Genomic DNA, 13,212 nt, shown 5'->3' with positions numbered 1-13,212 from the left:
TTACACCCCACATACCTGTCTCACATCATTTACACCCCACATACCTGTCCCACATCATTTACACCTACACATATCTGTCCCACATCATTTACACCTCCACATACCTGTCCCACATCATTTACACCTCCACCTACCTGTCCCACATCACATACACCTCCACATACCTGTCCTACATCATTTACACCTCCACATATCTGTCCCACATCATTTACACCTCCACATTCCTGTCTCACATCTTTTACACCTACACATACTTGGCCCACATCATTTACACCCCACATACCTGTCTCACATCATTTACACCTACACATATCTGTCCCACATCATTTACACCTACACATATCTGTCCCACATCATTTACACCTCCACATTCCTGTCTCACATCATTTACACCTCCACATACCTGTCCCATATCATTTACACCTACACATATCTGTTCCACATCATTTACACCCCACATACCTGTCTCACAACTTTTACACCTACACATATCTGTCCCACATCATTTACACCTCCACTTAACTATCCCACATAATTTACACCGTCACATACCTGTTCCACATCATTTACACCTCCACATATCTGTCCTACATCATTTACACCTCCACATACTTGTCCCACATCATTTACACCTCCACATACCTGTCCAACATCATTTACACCTCCACATATCTGTACCACATCATTTACACCTCCACATACCTGTCTCACATCATTTACACCTACACATATCTGTCCCACATCATTTACACCTCCACATACATGTCCCACATCACTTACACCTCCACATACCTGTCCCACATCATTTACACCTCCACATACCTCTCCTACTCCATTTACACCTCCACATACCTGTCCCATATCGTTTACACCTCCACCTACCTGTCCCACATCATTTACACCACCACATACCTGTCCCACATCATTTACACTCCACATACCTGTCATATAAATAAATATATGATAGGGGATACAACAGTGTTTGGTTAGGACCTAACAAAAACAACTCACATAACATTAAACTAAAAAGATGAGACTCAATGTCTCCATTATAACCCCCAGTTGTACAGGTATCTATTGTCACGTCAATGATAAATAACTGGAAATAAATATATAAATGATAACACGTCCCATTGGATTTGGCCCTAGAATTTCTGTTTGTGTGCTGCTGAACGGGATGAGTTGTGTGGTCAGGATGGTTCCTCATCTCTAGGATCTCTGAGCCTCATCCCCCATGTCACTGAATAGCCTGTCCGTCTGTCTGGATACATATTTCATGACTTTTTCCACTTCAGCGCTAACAGACGCCCAGGCGCAGGGACTGTGATCCTCTGTTCTCAAGTATTTATCCATCCTAAGAAAATAGGCTGCGATTCTCTTTGCGCTGTTTGTCACCTTTGGCAGTTTGGTCTCTGATGGCGTCATCTGTCTGTAGACGCACTCCGTCCATGCTTGGGACATTGCGGCCAGCAAGCTCCTCAGCCTCTGTGACATTTCTGTTACTATAGTGATCTGCGGCCGGCATCCTATTATCAGTAAAGAGGTTCTCAGTGTAACGGAGGATTATACGTAACATTTCCGGTGACACCTTTATTGTCTTGTTCATGGACTCTGTCAAGTTAAATGTTGCATTTTCCTGCAGACACTCAAGGTTTGGCGTCTCATTCAATTTTTCCAGAAGTCTGATTGCATCTTTGTTCATTTGTCGTAGTGATAGATTCCGGTCACACTCACGCGATGACTCTCCTGATGTGCATAATATGAGGAGCAGGACGCCCCACAGACATGTCTCCAGCTCTCTGATCCCTGGCACTCCTGCCATGGGGTCTTCTTTCTGATGAGCAAGTTTGGGTTTGCATTCGCATCCATTGTTAGGATTATATATAGTAAGAATATTATGATATCATGAAAATCCATCTTCTGTGTTTCCTTATGTTCTCACTGTCGGGGTTCCCTGGCAGTTTAACTTTCTGTTTCACATCAGTGTTGCTGGTGCCTGCCTCATACACATTCAGCGTCGAGTAACATCGGAACCATTCTCACAGTTGTGGTTGACCTGACCCTACCACACAAACTGCTAAACCTCCTGTCGCCATCTAGACCTCTGCCAGCATATGCAATCACAGGGGCTTAATTATGCACGCCCCTGTAACGGCGGTCAAACGCACAGGCAAGCCTGCATTCTGCCGGCCATCCCCCCTCTCCACACCCAAAAGGTCACTTCATGTCAATCACTATGCGATTAGACTGCGTGCTCACTGCGATCGCTTCCCGATCGCAGCGGCCGGTTTGCGCAGAGCACAAACATCGACCGGCTGCGTGCGAAAGCAGCCGTGCGATTCGACCGGAATAAGGCTCTTAATCTATTAAATAACATACAAGTTAAAAACAATATCCACCGTGGGCTGGTTGTACTTGCTAAAATGTTAATGACACATGGAGCCACAATGCCAGATGCAGACCCTCCAACAGGACCCGCTCCCACCAGGTACACAATGCTCTGCTCCTGGTCTTGCCCGTTAATTTATCATTGCTGTCACCTGTACTAAAACACCTTTCTCATCAATTAACTAGTTCAACACAGGTGACTGTAATAGTAAATTAATTGGCAAGCCCAGGGGTACAGCATTTTGTACCTGGTGGATGGGGTCATGTTGAAAGGTCTGCAGATGAATGATATTGGACCCCAGTCCCGGGTACAAATAAGGAAGTCCAATATTATTCATCTGGGATTGTGACTCCAAGTCCGGGAGGGGACGGACAGGTCGGATCTACAGGGGGTGTGGCCAGCAATAGTGGGCAGTGTGGGAGCATGGCGACGTAATCACGTCATCGCGGCCCCACCCCCACTATACAAAGCCGAGATTTTTGCCATTCTAAAGCAGAGGACAGGGCTATGATAATGCAATTCAGCGCAAATCACTTCAACTGACCCCTCCGGACTGCCAACTTTCGCCAGGCAAGTGTGTATGTGTGTGGGGGGAAGTGGGTGCAGGGGAAATTGGGAAGGTGTGGTGGTGGCGGCCATTTTGGGAGACTTGCCCTCTCTTGCGGGGGGCCGGGAGCGCCACTCGATTTTTGGGTGCCCCCTGGCCATTGCATGATAGTCCACAAGTACGTCCATTGACTATTTATCTCATTTATTATTAGGTTGTATTGTGACCTACCTCTGCCACCTGTCCTGTGGATTAGGATATTCTGATTGCCTGGGAAGTCAGCTCAGCATACAGGCTGCAACACCTCCAGTGTGAGCATTAGACTGTGCTATTCCTTACTGAGTTTTCTTCTGTGTGTGAACTCTGAGGATTCCTGATTAGAACAGTGGGCCTGATTCAGACCCAGATGCTAACCACGAACAAACTCAGCCAAAAGGGGCCGGGTATGCAAATGCCGCAATCGCATTGTCTGGTGGAAGGACGCCCTCTATGTCTTAGAGCGACGGCAGAGCGAACGCTCGCCAGTATAAAGATGCCCACCTTTCTTTCTTAGCACACGTTATCTCCAGGAAGTGTGTGATTAATTGGTGACATCGAGAGCCATCGAAACTGCACGCAGTGCTTGAGGTAGACCCTACCCCACCGCTAGCACTGTGATCACTGCAGACTGAAAAACAACCAAGTTTTTCAGCCTGCAGTGATCACAATGACGCTTCTTTGCTAATTATGCACACCCCTAAAACACCATTTAGATGCCCAGACACGCCTGCATTTGAACATCCACTCCCCCATTCAAAGCACCTTCCCCTGTTACCACCCACAAACGGCACTATCTGTCACTCAAATAGCATCCAGTCTGTGTACTACGAGCGCACAATTCCCGAGCGCAGTGAGGAACTCGCGCATGCGAATATTGATGCATGCGCAAACGTGCGATTATTGGCCATTGCGTTCGTTCGCGGCTTATCGTCCGGGTCAGAATCAGGCCCTGTGTGTGCAGTCCAAATAGTAGTGCTGGTCTAGAACTGCAGAGATTGAAGATGCAATTGCTCTCTGTGCCTGCTGTTCCATCTACACTTCCACAGCATGCTAGTACTCATGCTGCACACCAGAGTTCCCTACAAAACTCAGTATGGGCGCAGTCATGTTGGATTCACCTGATTTTCCTCTACCACTCAGAGCACTGCTCCCAGTCCACCTGACCTCATCAGCCAATCTCTGTGAGACCCAGGGTATATAGATCTTCTGCTGACTGCATTCAATCCCTGAGCTTCGTCGCTGTTAGACCTCCAAGGTTCCAGCTCCATGGCTTGTTGTCTATGGTTGTTGTCTACTCCAGCAGTAATTCCCCTCTGGCTCCAGTTACTAAGTCCGGTCACACTCCGGCTCCAGTTGCTAAGTCTGGTCCCACTCCGGCTCCAGTTGCTAAATCTGGTCCCACTCCGGCTCCAGTTGCTAAGTCTGGTTCCACTCCGGCTCCAGTTGCTAAGTCCGGTCCCACTCCGGCTCCAGTTGCTAGGGCCGGTCCCACTCCGGGTCCAGTTTGTGCTCCAGTCCGTTCCCAATCCGATCCAAGTTTGTGCTCTAATTCGGTTCCAATCCGCTCCAAGTTTGTGTTACATTCCGGTCCTAGCCAGGTCCTGTTACAGTACTGTACTGTACTGCTTCCAACATCTTCCCATACCCAGCCTGTACTGTCTTTTGAGTTCTGCCTCTATTAGCGCCTGCAGTTACCATCACCTTTCTCTCAGAACTCTTATCAGCTACACCATCTATGAGAAAGTGTTACACTCATTCTTCCCTGCTTCAGGCCTCCCGAGCTACCAGAGAGCAAGTATCTGGCTCTCTCCCAGATATTCCTGAATCCCGAATCCTGACATCCATGTGTCATTAACATTCTGTCATGTACAGTATATTTTTAATAGATTAAGTTTAATGAGGAGCACCTTCTGTCTTACTTGCATACTTTTGAAAGTGGTTTCAGGGAGACACTAAATGGCAGTAGAATGTGCCACCTGCAGCACCGTTGAGGGGGCATGACCAGCTTTGCCCAAAGGTTGTCACATCTGGATACTAGTTGTCCTCTGTACAAGGCTCAGTGGCCGGAGGATTAGAGTGAGCAGCAGACTGGAATCGGGGTGGGAGTATATAGGACCTTCACATATGCCACTCTCAGGTGTTGGCGAGACCTAGCCCGAGGCGCGGAGTCTAGGCCACCTGATGGTCTTCACCAGTGACCCCCCTCAAGCGGGATGTGGATGTACGCTGCACCAGATGAACAGGTCGTGGCTCCCGGAGTAGGTACCTTAGAGAAGCAAGGAAACTGAAGTCCTACTAACAAATATAAGAGTACTGTGTAAGCCACTAAGGGTAATGGCAGAAATGTGCTGAGAAGAGATCCTGCAGTCGCTGACAAGCGATGGGGATAGCACAGGTGAATCAGATGCTGAGTGAGTACTAGAACTACTTGTAGAATGAAGTGGTCGCTGATAAACGATGGGATCAACTCTGGACAACCAGACTCTGACTGTGGTCTGACGTAGATGCTGGCTAGCAATGGGAGCAGCTCTGGGAGACCAGATGCTAAGTTGTGAACTGAATCCCACTTCTGACGGTGTAGACGCTGGTTAGCGACGGGAGCAGTTCTGGGAAAGCAGACGCTGTTGTGCACTGGATCCCACTGCTGGTGATGCAGACGCTAGTGAGTGCTGGGACACAGCCCTGATGGAGCAGACACTCGGATGAGTACTGAATACCTCTACAGGAGATACTGACGCTGGAGAACAGAATAGGTTTTGAATGCACTCTGGAAACAGTAATGAGCCTAGGACACAGCAACAGCTAGTAGTCACTAGTAAAGCGAAGTTGTACAGGTAATTCCTTGTCCCATGAGACTTCCTGAAATACCCTAAGGTAATTGTTCATTGGACAATGACATCAGCTGACCGATAACTGGACAGTCATTGGAGGAAACTGATCAGGTGATACTGACCAACATGGCGGCACCCGTGTCCGCACCGTGGAGAATAGGATACGCTCATGGAGGTCTAGCAGTCCCCGAGAGAATATCCAAACCACTACCTGAACTGCGTCTGGCATCTAGACGTCTCGGAGTCCAAAGACGCTGGCGCAGAGGTAAGCAGTGGCCGATCCCAGGCCACATCCTGACAAAGGGCATGTCTATCTACCTGGAAGGCTACCTGTAGCATCTTCACACATGTGTGTATATAATATATATATATATATATATATATATATATTAGGGGTGTGCACCGGCCACTTTTCGTGTTTTGTGTTTTGGTTTTGGATCTGGATCTTTCTTCGTGTTTTGGATCTGGATTGGTTTTGCCAAAACCACCCTTCCGTGTTTTGGGTTCAGAGTTTTGTGTTTTGGATCTGTATTTTTTTTAAAAAAAGCATAAAAACAGCTAAAATCACAGAATTTGTAGGTTTTTCTGCTCCTATGCTATTATTAACCTCAATAACCTTAATTTCCACTCATTTCCAGTCTATTCTGAACACCTCACACCTCACAATAGTGTTTTTATGTCCAAAAGGTTGCACCGAGGTAGCTGGATGACTATGCTAAGTGACACGAGTGGGCGGCACAAACACGTGACCCATCTAGGAGTGACACTGCAGTGGCAGACAGGATGGCAGTTAGAAAAACTAGGCCCCAAACTGTACATAATGCAAAGAAAAAAAGAGGTGCAAGATGGAATTGTCCTTGGGCCCTCCCACCCACCCTTATGTTGTATAAACAGGACATGCACACTTTAACAAATCAATAATTTCAGCGCCAGGGTCTGCCACACAACTGTGGCTGAAATGATTGGTTCGTTTGGGCCCCCACAAAACAAGCTGGCAATTAATGTGTCCCTGCACAAACTGACTCTACGGAGGCAAGATGTCATCCTCATCCTCCTCATCCACCGATTCCTCACCCTCTTCAGTGTGTACATCCTCATCCTCACAAAGTATTAACTCGTCCCCACTTGAATCCACCACCACAGGTCCCTCTGTACCTTCTGGAGGCTGGTCTCCCTGGAAGAGCTGATAATTCATTTTGATGAACATCATCTTCTCCACATTCTGTGGAAGCAACCTCCTACGCCTTTCACTGACAAGGTTCCCAGCTGCACTAAACAATCTTTCGGAGTACACACTGGAGGGGGGGCAACTCAGGTAAAATAGAGCCAGTTTGTACAGGGGCCCCCAAATTGCCTCTTTTTCCTGCCAGTACAGGTATGGACTGTCTGACATGCCTACTTGGATGCTGTCATCGATGTAATCCTCCACCATTCTGTCAATGGTGACAGTATCATATGCAGTGACAGTAGACATGTCAGAAATTGTTGCCAGGTCCTTCAGTCCGGACCAGATGTCCAAACTTGGTCCTGCCTGCCCTGCATCACCGCCAGCGGGTTGCTTAGGATACCTAAGTTTTTTCCTGGCAGCCCCAGTTGCGGGAGAAAATGAAGAAGGAGCCGTTGACGTGTCACGTTCCGCTTCAGCTGACAGTGTGTTCACCAGCAGGTCTTTGCACCTCTGCAGGCTTGTGTCGGCCGGAAAGAGAGACACCACATAGGCTTTAAACCTAGGATCGAGCACGGTGGCCAAAATGTAGTGGTCTGATTTCAACAGATTGACCACCCTGGAATCCTGGCAAAGTGAATGAAGGGCTTCATCCACAAGTCCCACATGCCGAGCGGAATCGCTCCGTCTTAGCTCCTCCTTCACTTTCTCCAGCTGCTTCTGCAAAAGCCTGATGAGGGGAATGACCTGACTCAAGCTGGCAGGGTCTGAACTGACTTCACATGTGGCAAGTTCGAAGGGCTGGAGAACCTTGCACAACACGGAAATCATTCTCCACTGCGCTTGAGTCAGGTGCATACCCCCTCCTTTGCCTATGTCATAGGTGGATGTATAGGCTTGTATGGCCTTTTGCTGCTCCTCCATCCTCTGAAGCATATAGAGGGTTGAGTTCCACCGCGTCACAACCTCTTGCTTCAGGTGATGGCGGGGCAGGTTCAAGAGTGTTTGCTGGCGCTCCAGTCTTCGGCACGCAGTCGCTGAATGGCGAAAGTGGCCAGAAATTTTTCGGGCCACCCAAAGCGTCTCTTGCACGCCCCTGTCGCTTTTCAGAAAATTCTGCACCACCAAGTTTATTGTGTGAGCAAAACATGGGACGTGCTGGAATTTGCCCAGATGTAATGCCCGCACAATATTGGTGGCGTTGTCAGATATCACAAATCCCCAGGAGAGTCTAAGTGGGGTAAGTCACTGGGCGATGATTTCCCTCAGTTTCTCTAAGAGGTTGTCGGCGGTGTGCCTCTTACTGAAACCGGTGATACACAGCGTAGCCTGCCTTGTAACGAGCTGGCGTTTCTGAGATGCTGCGACTGGTGACGCTGCTGCTGTTGCTGCGTAAGGTGATACATCTACCCAGTGGGCTGTCACAGTCATATAGTCCTTAGTCTGCCCTATTCCACTTGTCCACATGTCCGTGGTTAAGTGGACATTGTGTACAACGGCATTTTTCAGGACACTGAGGACACTTTTTCTGACGTTTCTGTACAGTCTCGGTATCGCCTGCCTAGTGAAGTGGAATCTAGACGGGATTTGGAACCGGGGACACACTACCTCCATCAATTGTCTAAATCCCACTGCACTAATGGCGGATACCGGACGCACGTCTAACACCAACATAGCAGTCAAGGCCTCAGTTATACGTTTTGCTTCAGGATGACTGCTGTCGTACTTCATCCTCCTCGACTGTTGGAGGGTCAATTGTTTAGTAAAAGTAGTGGTGTTCCTACTTCCTCTCTGGGATGATGAACGACTCCCAGCAGCAGCAACAGCAGCAGCGGCAGCAGTAGGCGTAGCAATGCAGGATCCTCCGGAGGAATCCCGGATAGGAGAGTCAGTCATGCCAGTGACATGGCCTGCAGGAGTACTTCCGATCCTGACTAAGGAGGAAATTGACGAGGAGGGAGTTGACGGTGTGGTTTGCAGGTGCTTGGATACAACAGGACAACGGGATTTAGGTGTCCCTGGACTGCTTACGGTCTTAGCCAAAGTTTCTGAACTTGACAGTAACTTTTTATGAACGCGCTGCAGGTGCCGTATAAGGGAGGATGTTCCTAGGTGGTTGACGTCCCTACCCCTACTTATTTCACCTTTACATATGGTACATATGGCAAGACAGTTGTTGTCCGGATTTGGATAGAAATATTGCCAGACCAAAGAGGTGGAATGTTTGGTCTTCTGCCCAGGCATGACCGTGATGGGCTTTTTCATCCCACGGACAACAACTGTCTCCCCTGGAGCCTGATTTAAACAAACCACATCACCATCAGAATCCTCCTCGCCAACTTCCTCCTCAGCGCCAGCTACACCAGTATCCTCATCCTGTTGTACTTCAACAGTGACATCTTCAATTTGCATATCAGCAAGTGGACTGTGGGTGCTCCTTTCAGCACTTGCAGGGGGCGTGCAAATGGTGGAAAGAGCCACCTCTTCCCGTCCAGTGCTGGGAAGGTCAGGCATCGCAACCGCCACCACACTTGAGACCTCATTCAGAGTCGGTCGAAGCGGCCGCACAGTCGTACGCCACCGATGTTCGCTATACTGCGCATGCGTAAAGTTCGCAATGCGCGTGCGCAAACAAGCCGCTACACTTGGACTCTCCTTGGGGATTTGTGATATCTTCTTAGAAAGCACAGTTCTTCGCTGTGCTTTTGCCAGCTTAACTCTTTTGATTTTTTTAGTGGGAGGAGGGCTTCCATCGTCATGTGAAGCTGAACCACTAGTCATGAACATACTAGGGATCGACCTTAGCCGTTCCTTGCCACTCCGTGTCGTAAATGGCATATTGGCAAGTTTACGTTTCTCTTCAGCTGATTTAAATGTCTTTTTCAAGGTCATTTTCCTGAACTTTGCCATTTGGGATTGTATGTGCCCTCTACTATGACATTGGGCATCGGCCTTGGCAGACGACATTGATGGCATGTTATCGTCTATGTCATGACTAGTGGCAGCAGCTTCAGCACTAGGAGGAAGTGGTTCTTGATCTTTCTCTATTTTATTTTTATCGGAGAAAGTTTGGTCCTCCATTTATGTTATATCTATTTGATATATACGTGCGGCTAAACACAGAAAATTTTTTTTTTTTTGGTTTGGACTGGAGTGTACTTTCGGGGGTTACAGCACCCTTAATGGTCAAGCCAGCCGGCCCTTTACTTATGACACAGGCGCACGCTTGGCACTACTTTGTTGATGCACGTGCGGCTACTGCGCACACAATTCACAAACACAGAAAATATATAATTTTTTTTTTGGTTTGGACTGGAGTGTACTTTCGGGGGTTACAGCACCCTTAACGGTCAAGCCAGCCAGCCCTTTACTTATGACACAGGCGCACGCTTGGCACTACTTTGTTGATGCACGTGCGGCTACTGCGCACACAATTCACAAACACAGAAAATAATTTTTTTTTTGGTCTGGACTGGAGTGTACTTTCGGGGGTTACAGCACCCTTAACGGTCAAGCCAGCCGGCCCTTTACTTATGACACAGGCGCACGCTTGGCACTACTTTGTTGATGCACGTGCGGCTACTGCGCACACAATTCACAAACACAGAAAATTATTATTTTTTTGGTTTGGACTGGAGTGTACTTTCGGGGGTTACAGCACCCTTTAACGGTCAAGCCAGCCGGCCCTTTACTTATGACACAGGCACACGCTTGGCACTACTTTGTTGATGCACGTGCGGCTACTGCGCACACAATTCACAAACACAGAAAATAATTTTTTTTTTGGTTTGGACTGGAGTGTACTTTCGGGGGTTACAGCACCCTTTAACGGTCAAGCCAGCCGGCCCTTTACTTATGACACAGGCGCACGCTTGGCACTACTTTGTTGATGCACGTGCGGCTACTGCGCACACAATTCACAAACACAGAAAATAATTTTTTTTTTGGTCTGGACTGGAGTGTACTTTCGGGGGTTACAGCACCCTTAACGGTCAAGCCAGCCGGCCCATTACTTATGACACAGGCGCACGCTTGGCACTACTTTGTTGATGCACGTGCGGCTACTGCGCACACAATTCACAAACACAGAAAATAATTTTTTTTTTGGTCTGGACTGGAGTGTACTTTCGGGGGTTACAGCACCCTTAACGGTCAAGCCAGCCGGCCCTTTACTTATGACACAGGCGCACGCTTGGCACTACTTTGTTGATGCACGTGCGGCTACTGCGCACACAATTCACAAACACAGAAAATTATTATTTTTTTGGTTTGGACTGGAGTGTACTTTCGGGGGTTACAGCACCCTTTAACGGTCAAGCCAGCCGGCCCTTTACTTATGACACAGGCGCACGCTTGGCACTACTTTGTTGATGCACGTGCGGCTACTGTGCACACAATTCACAAACACAGAAAATAATTTTTTTTTTGGTTTGGACTGGAGTGTACTTTCGGGGGTTACAGCACCCTTAACGGTCAAGCCAGCCGGCCCTTTACTTATGACACAGGCGCACGCTTGGCACTACTTTGTTGATGCACGTGCGGCTACTGCGCACACAATTCACAAACACAGAAAATATTTTTTTTTTTGGTTTGGACTGGAGTGTACTTTCGGGGGTTACAGCACCCTTAACGGTCAAGCCAGCCGGCCCTTTACTTATGACACAGGCGCACGCTTGGCACTACTTTGTTGATGCACGTGCGGCTACTGCGCACACAATTCACAAACACAGAAAATATATAATTTTTTTAGCACTTGGGGGGAGCACCCCTGATGGACAGAGCACCCCCTGGACAACACTACAGCACCCCTTTAGGACTGGGACACTGCACAGGACTTTGGAGTGGACACAGCCCCTATGGAGAACTGACTGCACAACACAGTCCAGCCAGCCCCTATGGACTTTGAAGTAGTGGACACAGCCCCTATTAACAACAGCAGCACAGCACAACACAGCCAGCCCCTATGGACTTTGAAGTAGTGGACAATAGCAGCACTACACTACACTACACAGCCCTAACTCCCACCCTCCCTCTTCACTGTCCACAGCCGAGTGAGGAAATGGCGCCGACGCGGGTACCTTATATAGGATCCAAAACCCGCGAGACTCGGAAGGCGGGATGATGACGTTTTGCCTCGATTTCAGATCCGAGTCAGGCGGGAAAAGTCGAGCCTGACTCGGATCGGACTCGGATCGGGGGGGCTCGGGGGGGTTCGGATTTCAGAAATCCGAACCCGCTCACCCCTAATATATATATATATATATATATATATATATATATATATTATATATATATTTATTTATATATATATTTTTTTTATTATCATCATTTTTTAGTTGGCTTGACCAGAATGAATAGCAGGCTTGCTGTGCATACATGACGATGATGTGTAACGCAGTAGAAGTATGGAATGTATATATATATATATATATTAGGGGTGTGCACCGGCCACTTTTCGTGTTTTGTGTTTTGGTTTTGGATCTGGATCTTTCTTCGTGTTTTGGATCTGGATTGGTTTTGCCAAAACCACCCTTCCGTGTTTTGGGTTCTGGGTTTTGTGTTTTGGATCTGTATTTTTTTGAAAAAAAGCATAAAAACAGCTAAAATCACAGAATTTGTAGGTTTTTCTGCTCCTATGCTATTATTAACCTCAATAACCTTAATTTCCACTCATTTCCAGTCTATTCTGAACACCTCACACCTCACAATAGTGTTTTTATGTCCAAAAGGTTGCACCGAGGTAGCTGGATGACTATGCTAAGCGCCACGAGTTAGCGGCACAAACACGTGACCCATCTAGGCGTGATACTGCAGTGGCAGACAGGATGGCAGTTTGAAAAACTAGGCCCCAAACTGTACATAATGCAAAGAAAAAAAAGAGGTGCAAGATGGAATTGTCCTTGGGCCCTCCCACCCACCCTTATGTTGTATAAACAGGACATGCACACTTTAACAAATCAATCATTTCAGCGCCAGGGTCTGCCACACAACTGTGGCTGAAATGATTGGTTCGTTTGGGCCCCCACAAAACAAGCTGGCAATTAATGTGTCCCTGCACAAACTGGCTCTATGGAGGCAAGATGTCATCCTCATCCTCCTCATCCACCGATTCCTCACCCTCTTCAGTGTGTACATCCTCATCCTCACAAAGTATTAACTCGTCCCCACTTGAATCCACCACCACAGGTCCCTCTGTACGTTCTGGAGGCTGGTCTCCCTGGAAGAGCTGATAATTCATTTT

The 13,212-nt window shown here is 47.9% G+C and overlaps 1 pseudogene; it reads right to left on the bottom strand.

Annotated features, from left to right (window-relative positions):
• Positions 1-1,209: 1,209 nt before the first annotated feature.
• LOC148538842 (interferon alpha-2-like) lies at positions 1,210-1,822 on the bottom strand (annotated as a pseudogene).
• Between the last annotated feature and the right edge of the window lie 11,390 nt (positions 1,823-13,212).

This window comes from Taudactylus pleione, unplaced genomic scaffold (assembly GCF_031769625.1).
Source record: "Taudactylus pleione unplaced genomic scaffold, aTauple2 ptg000034l, whole genome shotgun sequence".
Lineage (NCBI taxonomy): Eukaryota > Metazoa > Chordata > Amphibia > Anura > Myobatrachidae > Taudactylus > Taudactylus pleione.
Note: the sequence above shows the minus strand (reverse complement) of the source record. Positions and strands in the feature narration are given on the sequence as shown.